Source organism: Brachyhypopomus gauderio, chromosome 9 (genome assembly GCF_052324685.1).
Source record: "Brachyhypopomus gauderio isolate BG-103 chromosome 9, BGAUD_0.2, whole genome shotgun sequence".
NCBI classification, from domain to species: domain Eukaryota; kingdom Metazoa; phylum Chordata; class Actinopteri; order Gymnotiformes; family Hypopomidae; genus Brachyhypopomus; species Brachyhypopomus gauderio.
The window spans coordinates 12,391,961-12,403,752 of NC_135219.1; the positions used below are offsets into that span (position 1 = coordinate 12,391,961).

An 11,792-nucleotide genomic window follows, 5' to 3' on the forward strand; every position below is an offset into this window, starting at 1 on the left:
GGTGTTAGTGTGATGGGGACTGTGGTGTTAGTGTGATGGGGACTGTGGTGTTAGTGTGATGGGGACTGTGGTGTTAGTGTGATGGGGACTGTGGTGTTAGTGTGATGGGGACTGTGGTGTTAGTGTGATGGGGACTGTGGTGTTAGTGTGATGGGGACTGTGGTGTTAGTGTGATGGGGACTGTGGTGTTAGGGTTCAGTCTGTGACTGCTTGCACAGGTGTCTTCCCCCTGTCTGTGTGCATCCAGGTTTTGGGGTTTTCCTCTCACACACATACACACCACGTATACATTACATCTGACCTGAGGCAACCATGCATTGGTGGTTGTATCTGATAATAACAGCGTGTATGGATATGGATATCAGTGTTAATCTACAGCAGAACAAAACTGCATAACTTTGATGTGCTATCAAACATACATACACACAAACACTTGCACATACACAAACACACATACACACCCTCAATGACAGGATCATAATGAGAGATCAACAGATGAAGGAAGAGTAAGAGAGAAAGTAAAAAAGAGAAAGAAAGAGAGAGAGAGCGAAATTCTGTGGCTTTTTACCAGAGAGAGCTACATATGTACACATAGGGGAGAGCAGCAGTCATGCTGTGCTGTGAGTGACACACACACACACACACACACACACACACACACACACACACACACACACACATCACCGCTCCTTTCCTACGAGATGGTAGAAGGCCGGTCAGGTTGTAGCTGCTTGGTGTTTGTCTGGTGGTAGTGGGAAATTCAGACCCTCTCTGCACCCCCCTCAGTGCTGTGAAGTACAGGAGAAAACCCCTGCTAAGGTAGTGGGTGGTGTTGTACACCTACACAGTCTCGCTCACATGCACACACTCCTATTTGGTCAGTCATACTCTCTCAACACACACACACACACACACACACACACACACACACACACACACACACACACACACACACACACACTTGAATTATTTACCAGATGGACTTGCTAAGTTGCATTTCCTGCAAGACAGCAGAGAGAGAAAGAGAAAGAAAGAGAAAGAGAAAGAAGGGTCTGAGCAGGGAAAGATAAAGTCCACATCAGGTGCTTTCCCCTCTGTTAGGGGTGGACAAAAAGCCCCTTCTGCCCTCTGTCTCCCCTCTCCCCTCCTCTCCTCTCCCTTCATCTCACCTCATCTCCTCTCATCTATTTTCTTCTCGTCTCTTCTCCTGTCATCTCCTCTCTTATCTTTTCCTCTATCCGCCTTTCTTCATCTCTTCTACTCTCCTCTCCTCTGGATGGATAACGATGGCACCATGATTCAGCAGAGCTGGAGTGTCGCTTGTCACGTGACGATCGGGAGATCCCTACAGCATGGTCACATGACTGTCAGGAAGCATCCTCTGCTACTAAAGCTGGCTTCCCAGTAACCTGAATCACGACAGGGGGGCGCAGAGCAGCTGTCACTATATCCTTCGCTATTAGAGTGAATGTGAGTGACTGTGCGTGCGAGCGTGCGAGCGTGCGTGCTGGTACGAGCGCACGTGTGCTGGAGATGTTATTGCTCTGGGGAAAATCTAATTACTCCAAATGTCTTTTTTTCTACTGTATGAGGTAGAAAATAAAAAAAGAATAAAACACCACGTATCAATAAACATTACATTATTATATTTGTTTTAAAGCCAAATTTGTCATGTTATTTAGACCTTTTAATTTTAAATTAAGATTCTCTTAATTTACATTAAGATTCCCGGCAGTTATCTGTTACAATCTTTACATTTCAGGATGAATAAACCCTAAACGGTGTTTAAAAAAAGGATTAATACTTGTGTTAACCCATGGTAGTGCTTCCAACCAGATCTGGAAATGGAAAGAGGGCAAAAGTATTAAAAGTATAAAGAAAGTTTGAAAAATGAAGATAACTTAAATAACTTTAAGGTTTATTAATGCTAAGTGTATCGTCTTAATGTTAAGGAGCGCTGTAAATAAAGCTAGTTAATGAAACCTTAACCTATAGTGTAACCAGATAAGCTGCGTGACAGTAAAGCATTGCCACATGACAGGTCCCAGTGGGGCAAACGCAGCCTAGAGGTCATGATCCGCGCTCCCGACACTGAGAATACCTGCGCTGTGATCTCGTGTCAGGTGTTAATGACACACGCCCCCGCGGCACGTCGGTGCGGCCAGGCGCCGTGAGCTGGGGGCGTGTGGAGTTACCCTGCGTTGGAAACGCTACACTTTCGCTCGAGTGGGCGGGAAGGCGCTAGCGGTTTGACTCTGTGGAGCCGCAGCGTGTAGATGTTCTCTGTGGTGGGGTTCACACTGGTGTGCTGGAGACCTGCCATCGCCATGGCCAGAGCTTGGAGACTAGGAGCATCGGTGCAGAGACAGGAGGAGAGCGGAGGTGTTGGGAGAGAAGCTCACTCACTTCAAGGATCAAAATGTGTGACATTCATGCAAGGGTCCATTATTCTAAGAAGCACATTTGCATGCACGCACGCACACACACAGTTATTGCCAAACATTTGACTATTACACCAAGGTGAAACAAACAATATTCTTTTGGTTACTGAGAACAGTCATAAGTGTCAACCTTGAAGTATACTACAGTGATACAAAAGTTTGGGGAAAGACCCCATAAAGGATCTGAATAAAGCAGTCATGCCCAAACATTTCAGAATTTGCAGTGTTCACAGATGGTATGTTTTGACCACAACACCACTGTGGATTGAGAAGCCTTTTAAGTGAACGTTCATGGTCAGACTACACATGGTCCCACCTATACCATGTATGTGTGATTGCATTCAGAGTTTGATGCATACAACCCTTGGTCTTTTCTTGACCTCGTATCAGAATTCACTCATGTACTGTACACTGGGTAAGTACTCTCAGGAGACCCCTCCCACCTGTGGTGAAAGTTCACGCTTGATTGGTTCTTACGGTAAGTGGCATGCAACTTTTTAGAAGCCTGGGGTTTGGGGCTGCTAAATGACTTACAGTAAGTAGTTTTACGTTTTAAACATTTTTTGAGGTCTTACATTGTTAGGCTGTACTTTTATAGATTATATTTTCTTAAATAGAAACTCTTGCATTGTCCTCCTTTTTGAAAACCTAAGTGGACTTCTTTTTTTAATATGGCCTTGTACATTCTTATATGGTCTACTTTTTACTGGGACCTGTGTGTGTTGTAGCACGGTCCCTTTTTAATTATAGCACTATGTCACGTGACATCTCTATTTATAGAAATGAGCTGACATGAACAAACAGAATGTGAGAGCATGGTAATTACCTCACTGTTGATTGACTTAGTGGTCCGTTCTGAATTACAGCACTCTCTCTCCTGTTGTGGGAGACAAAACATCTACAGAAGAGGTGAGAACGCTTTCCATGACACAAGCTGCTTTTTCAGCAGAACCCTGTTTGGGCTTGTTAGGAGTCTGAGCTGTTCCATGGGATTTTGCATTTTAGGGCACCATAATCGCCACATTCTGGTGCAGGATTCCTAACTGATGATTATGCACAGCTGCACTCATGCCCTGTATATCTTACCTGGGGTATATCTTGCCTGGGGTATAACATACCTGGGGTATATTTTACCTAGGGTAAATCTTTCCTGGGGTATACCTTACCTGGGGTATACCTTTCCTGGGGTATACCTTACCTGGGGTATATCTTGCCTGGGGTATAAAGTATCTAGTGTATATCTTACCTAGGGTAAATCTTTCCTGGGGTATACCTTACCTGGGGTATAACGTACCTGGGGTGTAACGTATCTGGGGTATACCTTACCTGGGGTATACCTTACCCAGGTATAGCTTCCCTGGGGTATAACGTATCTGGGGTATAACATACCTGGGGTATATCTTGCCTGGGGTATAATGTATCTGGGGTATATCTTACCTGGGGTATATCTTTCCTGGGGCATATCTTACCTGGGGTATACCTCACCTGCTGTTTATGGACATGGGGATTTTTAAGCTAATAGATATGAGGACACATAAACATGAGGATCATCTGGTGTTGACTGGTTCATCCTCCAGGACTTCAATGCCCAGTTTCAGCATCACTGCATCACTTATCATGGACATTACATGTTTATTCCTTTACAAAACAGCACCAGCTCTGTTCACAACCCTGGTGTGCCCAGCTCTGCTTTAGTGCACCAGCACAGTACTAGACCAAAGCAGACCCAGTGCCAGCAGGTTTCTGCTAATTACCAGAGCTGCTTCCCCATGCTGTCTCACATCACCACACATCAATAATGTAGAGTGCTGTTCCTCAATGTCTGGCTCTGTCAACCAGACAGAATTAGGCCGTTCACCAAATCTCTCTCTCTCTCTCTCTCTCTCTCTCTCTCTCTCTCTCTCTCTCTCTCTCTCTCTCTCTCTCTCTCTCTCTCTCTCTCTCTCTCTCTCTCTGTCTATCTCTTGCACACCCCCATCAAATACAAAAACACACACCTTTGAATTCATCATTGAGTGAAAATGACACATTACTAGTTATATGAAATGTGATATGCTCTTTGGGGAATGTAGTCTAATCTTTGGGAAGTAGCTTCAGCATATTAAGGGAGGTACAACAGTAGGATGCTTGCCTCTAGTGTTAGATTATTTATTAATGATTCATCTATCTGCATTTCTAAATGGACTTATGGTTTAATATGATGGTAAATTATTTAAATGGATCTAAAGCATATGGTCAAAGTAAATCTGTAAAACCCATTTTTCATTATTAATATGATAATATTAAAAAATACATATAGGTACTATTTAAAAACTGCATGCTTAACTTTACAAAAAATACGTTTGACATTTAAAACTGGAATAAAACACAGTTTAATCCATATTACAAATGTATGATTAGATGGGATTAGTGTGTTATGTGCCATTGTAGTGGTTTAGTACTGGATGCATACAATATACAATGTAATGACCCTTACAAGAATGCTGAAACACACACACACACACACACACACACACACACACACACACACCATTATTCCTGCTGTTCTTATGTTAAACAGGACAGTATGCCTCATCTGTGTGTGTTTTACAAAGGTATTTGAGTATGAAGGAACATTATTGCTGTATGTGTGTGTGTATTGGCTCTCAGTAAGATAGAGATGGAGAAAAAGAACAGTTGAAAGAGGAACATTGTTCATTTCTGTGTGTGTGGAGAGAGGGAGTGAGAGAGATAGGGAGAGAGGGGAAGAGAAAGATAGTAAAGAGAGTTAGAGAGAGAGGGGGAGAGAAAGAAAGATAGAGAGAAAGGGGAGGGGGGAGGGGGTGAATGGCTGTAGTGTTTCAGGTCACTTTGCCAGAAGTGTCTCCCTCTCATTATTCCACTCAGGACTCAAGGCCAAGAGGACAATGGACCATCAGGACAGAGAGAGGGGACGATGGACCACCAGGACACAGATGGAGGACATGGACCATCAGGACAGAGAGAGAGAGAGGATGATGGACCATCAGGACACAGATGGAGGACATGGACCATCAGGACAGAGAGAGGGGACGATGGACCACCAGGACACAGATGGAGGACATGGACCATCAGGACAGAGAGAGAGAGGATGATGGACCATCAGGACAGAGAAACAGACAGAGGATCCCACTGTCAACAGGTGCCTTAGTCACAGGGTTATAGTGGAGCAACAGTGGTTTGGAAATTCTTGGGGTACTTTTCAGAAGCAGCAATGACCTCTAGTTTCTCAGGGGGAGAAACTTTCCTCTGGCAATTCCTGTTGCTGTTTGTGCCTGTTATTGTTTACAGTAACAGTGAAATCTGTAATGAGGTTTATTTTATAGTTCACCTTATTATAATATTATATGACTTGAAAAAAATCTGATCATGTTTTAATCTACTGAGATCATCATGCTGTGACTCATCAGAGCTACAATATTAGCTGACTTCAGACCTGTGCTGACATCATTACTGTGCAACGTCTGAGCAGAAGAGCAGACTGCAGGCTGATCTGAGATCTGTAGGAGGGATGGCGTGATGAACCTGAACTGAGTCATCAGGGGGCTGCAGTCACCCATCTGCCAGGAATAAGGAGCTACACAGCACTACTGCTGCCACTGCAGTGTCTCAGCATCCCTCTCTCTTTGTCTCTCTCTCTCCCTCCCTCTCTCTCTCCCTGTGTCTCTCTCCCTCTCTCTCTCTGTCTTTCTAACTCATACACACACTCTCTTTCTGTTTCTCTCTCCCTCTCTATCACTCTCCCTCTCTCCTCATTTTCTCTCTTTCTCTCTCTTCCTCTCTATCTCTCCCTGTCTCTCCCACTCTCCCCCTCTCTCTGTCTCTTTCTCTCTGTGCATTGTAAGAGATAATCCTTTAATCCCTTAATTTCCCAACTCTGTCTGTCTTTACAGGAAATCATGAGAGAACCAGTTAAAGCTTTAACGCTCCCTCCAGGATTTCTGTGAAATACTCTCTTAGTGCTAAACCGAAATTTCACAAGCTCTTGTGGTGCACGAGCACAGGAAGAGAGTGACAGACCTGGTGCATGTTGGTGAAGATTCTCACATAGCCAAAGGTTCACTCTGCGGCCACCTTTAAAGCACACAGAGGCACTTCTGCCCTAGGCCACACTTCACCCTGCTGCCTCTCTGGTTATGCCTACATGCATAACCACAAGACTGCGTAGTTGTGGAATTCTGCACGTTATTATCAAATCATAACCAGAAAGAATTACTTTTTGTGTCTTCTGCTCAAGGCCATATATGTAGTGTTTAGAATCGATAAGTGTTTACAGTTTAACGTCCTGACAGAAAGTACTTAATAATATGTAAATGATAAATGCTTTTTCAGTTAAGATTGATTTACCATTCCTGTAATGCAGTTATTATTAAACAAGTTAATTAAGCCTCTGAAACTTTGAATTCATTGAATGCTGATTTAGGGCAAGGAGCATGCATCACCCTGAAGATGCTTTGTTAGTCCCTCCCTGTCCCCCACACTTCTAACCAGCAAATTACACGTGCTGAGGATATAGAAGCAATAGGGGGGATGGACTGTACCACCTGAGTCCTCCCTTGGGGATTCAAAATAACACCGGTACCAGATGGGCTGGCCCAAAGAGGCGCTGAAGAGGACACCTGACTCTGCCTCACTCAGACGCTCACTGTCCGTCTGGAGTGAGACAAATAACAGACTGGCAACTGGCCAGACAATTACAGTAATTACAGAGCACAGAAGGACTGAGAGAGAGAGAGAGAGAGAGAGAGAGAGAGAGAGAGAGAGCAAGAAAGAAAGATAGAGAGGGTTGGGAGGGGAGAGAATATCAGACTTCTTTTTTCTGGTCATTAGAGCATCCAAGCTGATGGTTTCTTCCAACGCCATTGCATGGACAGTATCTGGTCCAGTGAGTTACAATGTTACATCATACATGGTGTGTGTTCTAGCTGTCAGTCTTAAGGCACTGAGATCAGCTTAATTACTGTGTGGCTTTGGTGGGATGCAGTTTGCCAATGATAATGTACACATCAGTTCATCATAATTAATAAAGCCCTGTGTAAGACTATAATAGGCATCTCTTTAAACAATATCTCCAAATATTTAATGTCGATAACTGTCCTACACAAAACAACGCAGATCATCTGTGTTCTGTAATCTACATTAACCGACGCCCTGTGCAGAGAACGGAATGTTCACCGTTGCTAAAACCTTCCGCCCACACCCATGCATGTTGGTACAGTATATCAACACCACCATCCGGCGTACCAGGCGCAAACCACACGGGCGGGGCGGGCAATGTTGCGTGCCCCTCCGCCTACCACTCTCACCTGGCCCATTCCACACTCCACCCTGGGGGCATGTTCCTCTTGGGTGCTACTCTCTGGCTCTGAATGTGCAGTGAGGTTTCAGATGTCTTACTGAAGCACGTTTGGAAAATACTGACTGGCATTATGATGGATTGTGTGCAGAGACCTGGCTCTGGCATGGGTTCGGTGTGTGTTGTGGTACGTCTTGTCCTATGTACACAGACATTCGGGTGCCCATCCCAGTCTGAGAGCTAGGGCAGGCTCCTAACCAGTGACCAGGCAGCTGTAGATGGCTAGAGGCTGATTTTGTGCCTGCTGTAATTAGGAGTTTAATTATATCCATTAGATCCTCTTGCTAGAGTAAATGTTTGATTTGGGAGTTGAGGAGACATGTGAAAGTTTCCTCCCAGATACATCTTTCTCAGGAGGAACTTGGTGTGTAGGTGTTATGTGGCCAATTAGAAAAATGATACACCCTGTGATTGTGTGTGGCCAAAGGTGTGTTTCTGGAAATTTTGTGAGAGGTATCCAATTCTGCATACTTCAAACCACACTCAGTTTATCATGAGCCCAAAGGGATTTGTATTTCAATGTGGAAGGTGTGTGTTTGTGTGTGTGTGTGTGTGTGTGCGTGTGTGTGTATCCGTGTGTATGCGTGTGTGTGTATGCGTGTGTGTGTGTGTGTGTGTGTGTGTGTGTGTGTGTGTGTGTGTTTGGGGGAATGGAGATGTTTTCTACTCTCCAACGTTTTAACATCTGAGCAACATTTACAGTTCCTGTAAGTTCCTGTACAGCATGCTCTAACTCAAACCCTTCAAATAGCATCCTCTAAACCAGATCCTTCAAATAGCATGCTCTAACTCAAACCCTTCAAATTGCATGCACTAACTCAAAGCCTTCAAATAACCTTTCGTGATCTCCAGTAGAATGGTGGTTCGCCTTCACTCACCCTTCCTGTTCTGTCAGGTTAAAGTTCAGCTGCACAGCCCCTTTTAGAGCAGTCTGTAGCACCAGCTGAATTGTCTTCTCCTCCTCCTCCTTTCTCTTCCTCTTCTCCTCCTCCTCCTTTCTCTTCCTCTTCTACCCCTCCTTCTTCTTCTGATTCTACTCCGCAGTCTGAGTGCAGGGACTTAGTATGTGAGGAGAACCACAAGATGCCCTCACTGTTATCTGAGGTCGCTTTTACAGGCCACAGCTCATGGAAAGCCCAGAAGTGGTTAAAAGCTTCCCAGTTGGCCGGAGCTGATCCAGAGCTCCACTCCAGAGAGGCATCATCACCTGTGCCAAGCACAACGGCTGACCAGCCCTCCCCAGGCCAAGACCCACCAGCTGCTCACTTAGTGGGAAAATGGACACTCGTTTTCTGCTTGTGCACTCGAAAAATACACAGGCTCACATTTGACTGGAAGACATCTTGGAACCCAAATGTGCACGTGTGGCTGTAAATTAAGCCTTTTTATTTGTTTTAAATATAGTGCTCTCTGCCTCCCTTTGGCAAGCAGCTGCAAAATACTGTTTGTTGCTTTGTGATATGTGTACTGTCGTAATTTCTCTTTCTCTTTCTCTCCATGAACTTCTCAATGTATCGCTCCCTGTCTCCTAGCCTTTCTCTCTCATTCTTTCTCTTTATGTCTCTCTCTCCCAGTCTTAAACACTGTGGGGATCACTTGGCTGGATTTGAGGAAAACCCTTTGCTGGCAATTCTCATCTGCTTCTCCACGGCTACAAACCGAGGCTCGACAATGCTCGTCCACGTGACTGTAGAGTCTTGGAGAGCTTCCAGAACCACAACACAGAGGCATCATGGGAAACAGTGAGTACTGGAGGTTCTCTCTGGCAGACCAGAGACCAGTACAGACCAGCTTTTCCTGTTAAGGACATGTGCTTGAGAGAGTGGCTCAGAAGATCTCTGCCCTCACACAGACACAGGGCCTCTTCCTGTCTGCTCTCTCTATATTTGTGGAGCTGGCTTTGGCCTTGAAGCCATGACATAGCTTGGCTGGATAAATTCTGTTTCTTCTGTTTTTGTCTCTGGTCTGGGTTTGGACAGCAGAACTAATGCTGACAATATTTGTGGTGGTTAATTAATTTATATTGTTTTAAACAAGCAAGTCATTTCCAGACAGATTGATTGTCATGTGGAACGTATTATAAATCTGACTTTTTTATGTTTTTTCCATCTTGGTTCTAATTCAGAATCACATCCAAATTCTTGACCTTTTAAAATAATTTACACCTAAAACAGATCAGTGAAACAGCTGTGTATTCACCTCTGGATGTGTTTAAATGTTCATTAAAATGAATCTGAAGCCAGAGAGTTGTGCTGAGGCAGTCTGGATCACCACTGCCTGAGTAATTACTCAGTAAAGAGGGAAAACACAGGCCCTGTGGTTTCTGCGGAAACGAGGGAGGAGCTCCTTTCACACTCCCACATGCTGTTTGGATTATGGAGGCATAAACATGTGACACCCCCCCCATCCCACCAACACCAGGGTGTCAGCATAACACAACCTGTGTTAGGATGTCCCTAAAGATCCAGGTCCAAACCACCTGATGTGATCAAAACACAGTGCAGCCCCTCTTCTGACCCATCTGGTCCATGTTAAAAAACACCTGTCTGGATGTGTTAATGTGGATATGAGAGTATAGACCTGCTTGAAGGTCTGGATTATGGTATTAAGGTCTGGTGGTGAAGAACCGGCTAGTTAGTGTGAGAGAGACTGGGGAAGTGAACTCTACTCCGATCTATTGGCTTTGCTCTCTCTGCTGCTGCCTGTTTATATGTGTGTGTGTGTGTGTGTGTGTGTGTGTGTGTGTGTGTGTGTGTGTGTGTGTGTGTGTGTGTGTGTGTGTGTGTGTGTGTGTGTGTGTGTGTGCGTGTGTCCACCCGTCCAGAATCAGGCGCCATTGAGTGCTCTGATGGATGCTTGGTTCCTGGCCTCTCCAAACTGTCTTCAGCACTGGCTTGTAGAGCACGTTTCAGTGCTGAAGGTCGCGGGGTGATGTTAGCGGGGGGGCACAACTGTTTCACAGGCCGTGCAGCATGCAGTGGTGTGCGGTTTGACCAAACATTCGGCCAGTCGTTAGTATTCGTCTGGCTGGTCTAAATTTAAATACTTTCTTCCCATTAGAGCTGAGGGTAACTCCAGAGACCAAATAATCATAAGACATCAAAGGGTTGGTTTGGCAAGAGGAAGATACACAAAGTTGAAAGTTTAAAGTAAGTGGCTGGTTCACATGAGATGAATGCTGTTGTTGCTTAACGTCCTGACCCCACAGACCCTGAGCAATTGTGGTATGTGCGTGGAAACCCGAATGTTTGGGACAGTACTCAGACATCCAGGCCAATGTCCATGTTATCTACTCTGGAGCTCCATCGCTTTCTGAGGGAATGCGTTCTCTCCGTAGGAGAAAAGAAAAAGACTTTCAGGTTACATTTTTGGTAACTGTTTTCACATCTTTCCCCTATGTAAACAGCCATTCATTACTAGTCGTATACGTATAATAAATCTGACACTAGTGTTATAAGTATCGTTGAGATTTTAAGTGTAATCAACATATGACGTCCTGACGACAGCCTTCTGAACGTCTGGAGTTCACCTGAAAGAACCTCTTACCAACTCTATGAACTCCAACTCCAGTTGAAAGCAAAGTGAATTCGAGCCCTTGATGTTGCATTGCCGGTCTGAAATGGGACCTGCACACAAGCTGCTCCGAGCCACGTGTTCAGCCACAGACAGGACAGAAGGTGAAGACTAGCACATCACAGCTGAGGTCCACAGGACTCCTCCTTGGATGTGAGAACACGAGCGCTCCTGCGTGTGTGTGTGTGTGTGTGTGTGTGTGTGTGTGTGTGTGTGTGTGTGTGTGTTGTCTTCTATCTTTGCTGGTGCATTGTGTCCTCTCTTCCTGAGATAAAGGATTCTCATTGTGTTTTGTGGTTGACCTTGATTCTGCTATAGTTTCCTGAAGCGCGTCTGTCTTACTCAAGGACTAGATGGTAATTAAAGATAGGGGGCTCTCTGTTGGTGCCTATCTTCCTAACATA

The 11,792-nt window shown here is 44.9% G+C and overlaps 2 long non-coding RNA genes across 2 annotated transcripts; one reads left to right on the top strand and one right to left on the bottom strand.

Annotated features, from left to right (window-relative positions):
* Positions 1 to 668: 668 nt before the first annotated feature.
* LOC143522490 (uncharacterized) lies at positions 669 to 1,437 on the bottom strand. Its single transcript, XR_013133019.1, has 3 exons — positions 1,170 to 1,437; positions 975 to 1,000; positions 669 to 788 (listed from the first exon to the last, which is right to left on the bottom strand). It is a non-coding gene; the product is annotated as an uncharacterized LOC143522490 (long non-coding RNA).
* A 1,513-nt stretch (positions 1,438 to 2,950) lies between these two features.
* LOC143522491 (uncharacterized) lies at positions 2,951 to 6,674 on the top strand. The gene is made up of 3 exons (XR_013133020.1): positions 2,951 to 2,976; positions 3,308 to 3,350; positions 5,328 to 6,674. It is a non-coding gene; the product is annotated as an uncharacterized LOC143522491 (long non-coding RNA).
* The last annotated feature ends 5,118 nt before the right edge of the window (positions 6,675 to 11,792 follow it).